The sequence below is a fragment of the Cherax quadricarinatus genome, chromosome 34 (genome assembly GCF_038502225.1).
Source record: "Cherax quadricarinatus isolate ZL_2023a chromosome 34, ASM3850222v1, whole genome shotgun sequence".
Classification (NCBI taxonomy): Eukaryota; Metazoa; Arthropoda; class Malacostraca; order Decapoda; family Parastacidae; genus Cherax; species Cherax quadricarinatus.
The window spans coordinates 8,347,857-8,355,721 of NC_091325.1; the positions used below are offsets into that span (position 1 = coordinate 8,347,857).

Sequence of the window (7,865 nt, forward strand, 5' to 3'; positions counted from 1 at the left end):
TGTGAGCAGGGGTTGAAATGCATCTCTTGAATTACTCTACAATCTTCCTAGTTTCGTACTTGTTATAGGTCTCCACTACATCTCTTCATAAATCCTGTGTGTGTGTGTGTGTGTGTGTGTGTGTGTGTGTGTGTGTGTGTGTGTGCGCGCGCGCGCGCACGAACACACGCACACACACCTAGTTGTCATTGCTGGGGTTGAATCTCGGCGTCTGACCCAACTTCTCAGTTCCTCATAAATGGCCTCCTCTTCATTCCTGCTCATCAGGCTATTACGCGGTCGGCCTGGTCTGGGACCGAACTCTTTGAAATAATTGCAAATAGGTAATCTCACCGTTGTTTCCCCCTCCCCTGATGTGAGGAAGGTACATATAAATTCAGTTACGCACCTTGATTACTAGGAGCCTTTGTAGTCCCTTGACCTGCGCTCCTTGGAATGCAGGCGAGATGCATCATAATCTACACCTGGAAAATCCTAGAGGGATTGGTCTCAAATCTGCACACAGAAACCACTCCTTACCAAAGGAAGAATCGTCAAAGGTGCAACATATAATGCAAGCATGGCTGCCTTCAAGAGGGAACTGGATAGATACCTAAAGTCAGTGCCCAACCAGCCGGGCTGCGGTTCGTATGTTGGATTAGGTGTGGCCAGCAGTAACAGCCTGGTCGATCAGACCCTGATCCACCAGGAGGCCTGGTGGATCAGGCCTCCTGGGGGATCCCCCAGGAGAAAAACTACCCGGAGCAACCTCGAGGCAGTTTTTCTCTCATACCTGGAGAAGGTTTCGGGGGTGAACGCCTCTCCAGCTCAGCTTCTATCAAGAGGATGTCTTGAAGCAAGTGAGAGGGATCTTTATCCAAGGAATGGACGCTCTCCAATTCTTTTATCATACCTAACTTTCTATTATTCCTCAGATGTGGAATGGCTTCCAGAGAAGAGTAATGATAATAATCCAGCCCTATCTTGAGGGAAAGAGAGAGAGGGGGGAGGGGGAAGCCGGTGCAGGATGTGGCTTGGGTAGTAGCTTGGGAAGTGGGTATGGTGGGTGGGGTGTGGGCAAGACCCACGTGCCCACCACTAATGATATAACCTTAATGCAGGGTGAAATTATAGCTGTAAACACTAGCGTTGCCAGCTGGCCCACGCCCGTGCCTGCCTTGAGGCGGGCTGACCCCACGCCCACCCACGGCGGTTACCCACGCCCATCCCAGGCAATCCATGCCTACCCCAGGTTACTCACGCCCACCCTAGGCTACTCGAACCCACCCCACATTTATCCAGCCAAACACACATTACCAAACCCTCTCACGTCCACCTCCAGCTTATACGAATTCACTAATAATAAAATAATAATACCTTCAAATCTTAATTATATTATAATAATAATATAATTTTACAGGAATTATCTTATTATTAATCATTGCGTGAGGCCTTAAACCCAAGTGGTTAATTCAGTGCAAGGAGACTGGAGTCTCGACCCACCGTTCGCCAACACAGGTCTGAAAGACAGCTGCTGCGGTAGTTGTAGTTCCATCCTCCACCTGTGACACACACTTCCCGACTCGCACGCTTCCTATGTTAATGTACAGCTGCACGTGGCTCTGAGTGCACGTGTGTACACCTGGTGGACGTGCGTGTGAGCGCACACACATACACATACACACACACACACACACACACACACACACACACACACACACACACACACACACACACACACACACACACACACACACCAAAAAAAAGTTGTTTTGAGAGGATGTAGTTAAGGACGAGTACTGCAGAACAGAACATAACCTGTGTTAGTAAGAGTGAATAATGTGTGGGATTGTAAGAGTGCATAATGCATGGGATTGTAAGAGTGCATAATGTGTGGGATTGTAAGAGTTCATAATGTGTGGGATTGTAAGAGTACATAATGTGTGGGATTGTATGAGTGCATAATATATGGGATTGTAAGAGTACATAATGTGTGGGATTGTAAGAGTGCATAATATGTGGGATTGCAAGAGTACGTAATCTGCGAGATTGTAAGAGTACACAATCTGTGGGATTATCAGTCGATTTAGATTTTTGCCACCGAAGCGGCTAGTTTATTGTGCACCCCATATCCATCCAGTGGACGGTAGTGCAAGAACATGGATACACAAAAGACCTAGGAAGTAGGTATCAAAAGGATTAACAGAAGTACATCTGAATTTATATCAAGTTCACTCGTCAGTTGCAAGCAATTTTAGGAAATTTACTTAAAATATCTAGTGTCTTATTTTCATTACTAAGATATCTTAACATATCACATACTTGTAACTAAGCCTCAGCCTGGCAGTTACATGTCAGTCTGGTCACACTGCAAGTTGCTCCATACTTATCTACGGTCATGTCATCATAGTGGGTTATAGATCTAGTAGGCTTCTAATTGCATTCCTATAACATTCAGTTTCATTATTTATTTCTCTAATAAAATTATTCCTAATGACAGAAAGACAGAGACAGACACACATAGACACACACACACACACACACACACACACACACACACACACACACACACACACACACACACACACACACACACACACACACAAATTATATTTTGTATTTTCTTTCGTGGTACTTAATTGGCTAATCTGACAACTTTACTGTGAAGGAGTAATACAGTCTGCTATGAAATTCATAACAAATGCACATAAATTCCTTTTTCCCGGAATTCTGGATTGTCAGTATGAGTACAGGTGTGATTGTCAATAAGAGTACATGTTATGTGTGATTGTCAGTAAGAGTACATGTTATGTGTGATTGTCAGTAAGAGTACATGTTATGTGTGATTGTCAGTAAGAGTATTTGAGTGTGATTGTCACTGAGAGTAAATATGTGTGATTCCCGTAAAAATTCACAATGTGTGCCTTATTGTCTATAATATTGGGTGGACAAGTAATGCATAACAGCTAGGAGGATTGCAGGACATGTAGAGTACACGGGTTAATGAAAGACTGGTGGTTGCGGTGATGGTGGGCTGTGGTGGTAATGGGTTGGTTTGTAGCAGTGGTGGTGGGGAAGATTGTGTGGGGCGGTTGTGATGGTGGTTGGGGACACATGAATTAGTAGTTGGGGTAGGTTGGGGCGAAACATGGTTGTTAGTAATGGATGTCTGCTCTTACTGTCTGCTGTTGCACGATGGATGTGGGTGATGGTTGTCTGACTTCTCTGTCTCTTGTAGTGTTGCTGGAACGCTTTTATATTTTTTATTCAGGCTACGTACATAATTTTAATCTCTTGTTGAAAATCATGTGGAATTTAACGAATAAAGTCAAGCATTTGTGTGTGTGTGTGTGTGTGTGTGTGTGTGTACTCACCTAATTACTCATTTGTGGTTGCAGGGGTCGAGTCATAGCTCCTGGCCCCGAGTTTTCACTGGTTGCTACTAGGTCCACACACTTCCTGCTCCATGAGCTTTATCATACTTTTTCTTCAAGCTATGTATGGATCCTGCCTCCTGTGCGTGTGTGTGTGTGTGTGTGTGTGTGTGTCGTCCTGGCCCGTGGTGCAGCCTCGTAATGAGGGTAATCTAGAATCAACAATAATGTTCCTTCCTATTTCACTATCAGCCAACTGGCGCGTTCTGTTCACTTCGGCGCCTGGCATATGCTATCCTCGCTCTCTCAATCTAGCATCTCCTCCCACACGTGTTCGCTCAGGGCGGCATCAGGAGCCACGCCCGCGGCCGAACGCTGCCGGAAGACAGCGATGGGCAGTCTGTCTTGGGCCAGCCCCAGTATTCCATACCAAATAACGAAAAGTCTTGAAGATAATGTTGTTTTTATCGCATCTCTCGGGCTCCTTCGCTGGTGCAGACGGTGTTATTGTGGGAAGCTTCCAGCGAGACACAATAGTTCCTCTTCGTTTCTTAAAATACTTTACCTCCGGTTTTAACACGTCTTAATCTCCGTCTCTCTCTGTCTCTGTAAACATCTATCTAGGCGAATATAAATAGGAAATGCGTCTGTCTCGCGCTCAGCTGACGGACAATCAAGTCTCCACCACGCCTTGCGTTGAATGACCCACATGGGTTTAGTGCTTATAATGATTTCTCTCTGTCTCTTTCTCTCTCTGTCTGTCTGTCTGTCTCTCTCTCTCTCTCTCTCTCTCTCTCTCTCTCTCTCTCTCTCTCTCTCTCTCTCTCTCTCTCTCTCTCTCTCTCTCTCTCCCTCTCCACCGTGCTCATCCGTGGTGTGTCGACCACTTTCTCTTACACTTGCCAGTTATCCAGGGTTGTGTGCTTATGTAGAAGAACCAGAGTGATGGAAGAGAAAGGAAGAGTGATGGTTATAGATGAATGATGGACACGTAGAAGAAAGAGTAATGGGTATAGCTGAGTGATGGACACGTATAAGAAAGAGTAATGGATGTAGAAGGTATAGTGCACTTGGCAAAACAACATTAAAAACAAACAAACAAAAAAAAATGAAACCACAAGATGTCGCTCGGAGAATTGAGAGGTGTGAAGGTTGTGCCTACCACCAGCTGGCTGGCGGCGGCCTCCAGCCCTCCTCCACCACCACCTCCTCTACCTTCACCACCACCTCCTCTTCCTCCTCCTCCTTCCCCTCACCACCACCACCACCCCTTCGATGAGAACACCACCAAAACCAGGTGGGGAAGGAACAGCAGGCATCACCACCACCACCCGCTGTCTCAATCACCTCACATCTGCATTTTAAGTGCATATTGTGGCCTGCCTCACACTGTGGCACCCCCCACTGTAGCACCTTCACACTGTGGCACCTTCACACTGTGGCACCTTCACACTGTGGCACCTTCACATTGTGGCACCCCCCACTATGGCACCTTCACACTGTGGCACCCCCACACTGTGGCACCCCTCACACTGGCACCTTCACACTATGCCACCCACCCTCCCTCCCTCACAATATTAAAGAGATAATAGTCAAGTCCGAGCTAAGTATATATATTTCAGTACAGTGAGGCACTGCCAGAAGAGTACCTTCCTGTACTGAATGCTGTACATCGTCATAGTGCCACAAGGCACTATGCTCTGTTTCTTATATTCGTCCTGTTACTTTTACTGTTTCTCATCCTAATCTTTTCATCCTAACTGTTTCTCATCCTCATTTTTCCTGTACTGTTTCTCATCCCTGTCCCTTTACCATTACCATTTCTCATTCTCTTTTACCTTTAGTGTATCTCACGTATCTCACCCTTTCACCTTTACTGTTTCTCATCCTCTTCCTTTCGCCTTTACTGAATCTCATCCAGCTATGTTTGCAGTTATTTTTCATCCTCATGGAAGACATACTCACAAATGTATCTAACCTCAGCTTCCTGTCTTTCAAAATAGGCATTAGAGTTATCTTAGAAATATCACAAATAGATCTCAAATAGATCTTAACTAAAACTTTCCAGTGACCAAGAGATGCTTACAAATGAGAAAATATTCTAATGGCTTATGTATGGTTACCTGTAGGTTACCTGTAGGTTACCTGTAGGTTACCTGTAGGTTATCTGTGGGTTTCCTGTGGGTCACCTAAGAGTTACCTGCAGGTTACCTAGGGTTTGCATGCAGGTTACCTATGGGTTTACCTGCAGGTTACCTATGGGTTTACCTGCAGGTTACCTAGGGGTTACCTGCAGGTTACCTATGGGTTTACCAGCAGGTTACCTAGGGCCTAGGGGTTACTTGGGGTTACTTGCAGTTTATCTGTGAGTTACCTGCAGGTTACCTAGGGGTTACCTGCAGGTTACTATGGGTTTACCAGCAGATTACCTAGGGGTTACTTAGGGGTTACTTGCAGTTTATCTGTGAGTTACCTGCAGGTTACCTTTACTCCTGGAACGCAGGCGAGAAAGGTGCATCATAATTTATACTTGGAAAATCCTAGAAGGACTAGTCCCAAATCTAAACACATAAATCACTCTTTTGAAAGATTCGGAAGACGGTGTAACATTTCCCCTATGAAAAGCAGGGGTGTTGTAAGTACACTAAGAGAAAATGCAATAAGTGCCAGGGACCCAAGACTAGCCTCCCATCATATATTCAGGGGATTACCAATAGACCCCTGGCTGTCTTCAAGAGGGAACTTCACGCATACCTAAGGTCAGTACCTGAACAGCCGGGCTACGGTTTGAACGTTGGTACGCGTGCGTCCAGAAGTAACAGCCTGACTGATCAGGCTCTGATTGCACAGGGAGGTCTGGTCATTGACCAGGCCGTGGGGGCACTGACCTCCTGAACACTCTCCACGTAGATTCTAGGTAGTCCATTCTAGTTGTTAGTGATTTTCCAGCAGATTAAAGAAACATTTCCAGAACGACGATTGAAGTCTTCAATAGAAAAGTAAGCAAGTTCCTGCAGGAAGTACCGGATCAACGACACTGTGATGATCTGTGGTGCAGGGTGGCCTGGAAACAAACTCTCGAAGCCGGTTACGGGTATATAAAAGTAGGTTAGCTCAAAGCGGCAGAAGGAAGAGCACAGAGCGAAGTGAGGCAGGGTAAGGGGGGAAAACAGGGCAGAGAGAGAGGTAGGGTAGAACAGGGAAAGGGATGGCTGGGTAGGGTATCAGTGTGGAAGTGGGTGGGTTGGTGGGCAGGCAGCTCCTGGGCGTCATCTGGATAGCGGACACCGCCCACCCTCCCTCCCTCCCTCCCTTCTTACACTCGTCCACAAACTGCTGTTCAACCTGAATGGTTGAAGCCCATGTCTGTTCCTCATTTACCCGCCGAAGATAAGGTGACGCATCCAGGGCACGCACAAAACATCAAGGAATTCGCCTTGCACATTCCTTGCAGGAGCTGGTGTGTAATACGAGTCACCAGATGGATGACGGTATCCCAGGAGTCTCTGCTGAAGACAAAGATACAATCGAATCTGATTGACCCATCCAGCCATCCCTCGCCCATCTCATTATCCTGACATTTAACTCGTTGTTTTGCTCTGTTCTGTATCCCTCTTCACCACCATCACCACCTCGTGCTGCTGCTGCTCCTCTTTCTTTCCCTCACTAACACACACACACACACACACACACACACACACACACCCAAGCGAGAGAGAGAGAGACTTCGGAGACACTTCCTTTATCTTGATGGTGATTGGCGGTGTTAGCAGTAGTAGTAGTAGCTGTAGTTGCAGTAGTAGAAGTGGTGGTGGTGGTAGTGATGCTGCTGCTGTTGTTGTTATTGCTAGTAGTCACATCCAGCCACATGCAGGTCCCTGCCGATTGATGGCTTTATTGTATTACTTATAGACTGGTGCCGGTAAGTGGTGGTGGTAGTGTGAGTTCATTGTGGTTGTTGGCTGCTTGTAGTGTGGCTGATTGTGGTTAACTGCTCGTGATGTTGGCTGCTTATAGTGTTAGGTGATGGTGGTTGTTAGCTTTTTATGGTGTTGGCGGATTGTGGTTGGTAATTTCTTACTGTGTTATCTGATTGTGGTTGACTGGTTGTGTTGGCTGATTGTGGTTAACTGGTTGTGTTGGCTGATTGTGGTTAACTGTTTATGGTCAGAAGGTTGTGATGAATATATGAGCCAGCGGCCGCCAGCAGCAACGGCCTGGCTAACCAGGCATACCTGGCCCAGGGCAGGGGATGCTGGAGTAGGGAATACTGCCAAAACCCATCAGAGATCTATCAAAAGTATGATGATACCTGATTGTTGCTGTTGTTGAATGATGCATACAAAATTTTTTTTTTTACAAAATGGATAAAATAGGCTGGTAGACCTAAAGTGAGGGTTGTAAATGTTAATTACCTCTCAAGAATTTTTCCTGTGATTCAATACAAAAACGAAATTTATGAAAGATTGAAAGGGAGATCTGAGTGAGGCGTACACATAGGAATGTGTAACT

The 7,865-nt window shown here is 46.0% G+C and overlaps 1 protein-coding gene and 1 long non-coding RNA gene across 8 annotated transcripts in view; one reads left to right on the forward strand and one right to left on the reverse strand.

Annotated features, from left to right (window-relative positions):
- Positions 1 to 7,865, forward strand: part of LOC128693682 (transforming protein p54/c-ets-1) — a 496,563-nt gene that overhangs the window by 382,439 nt on the left and 106,259 nt on the right. The window lies entirely within an intron of this gene.
- LOC138853588 (uncharacterized) overlaps positions 1 to 7,865 on the reverse strand; it is a 236,210-nt gene that overhangs the window by 2,678 nt on the left and 225,667 nt on the right. The gene's annotated exons all lie outside the window — the stretch shown is intronic.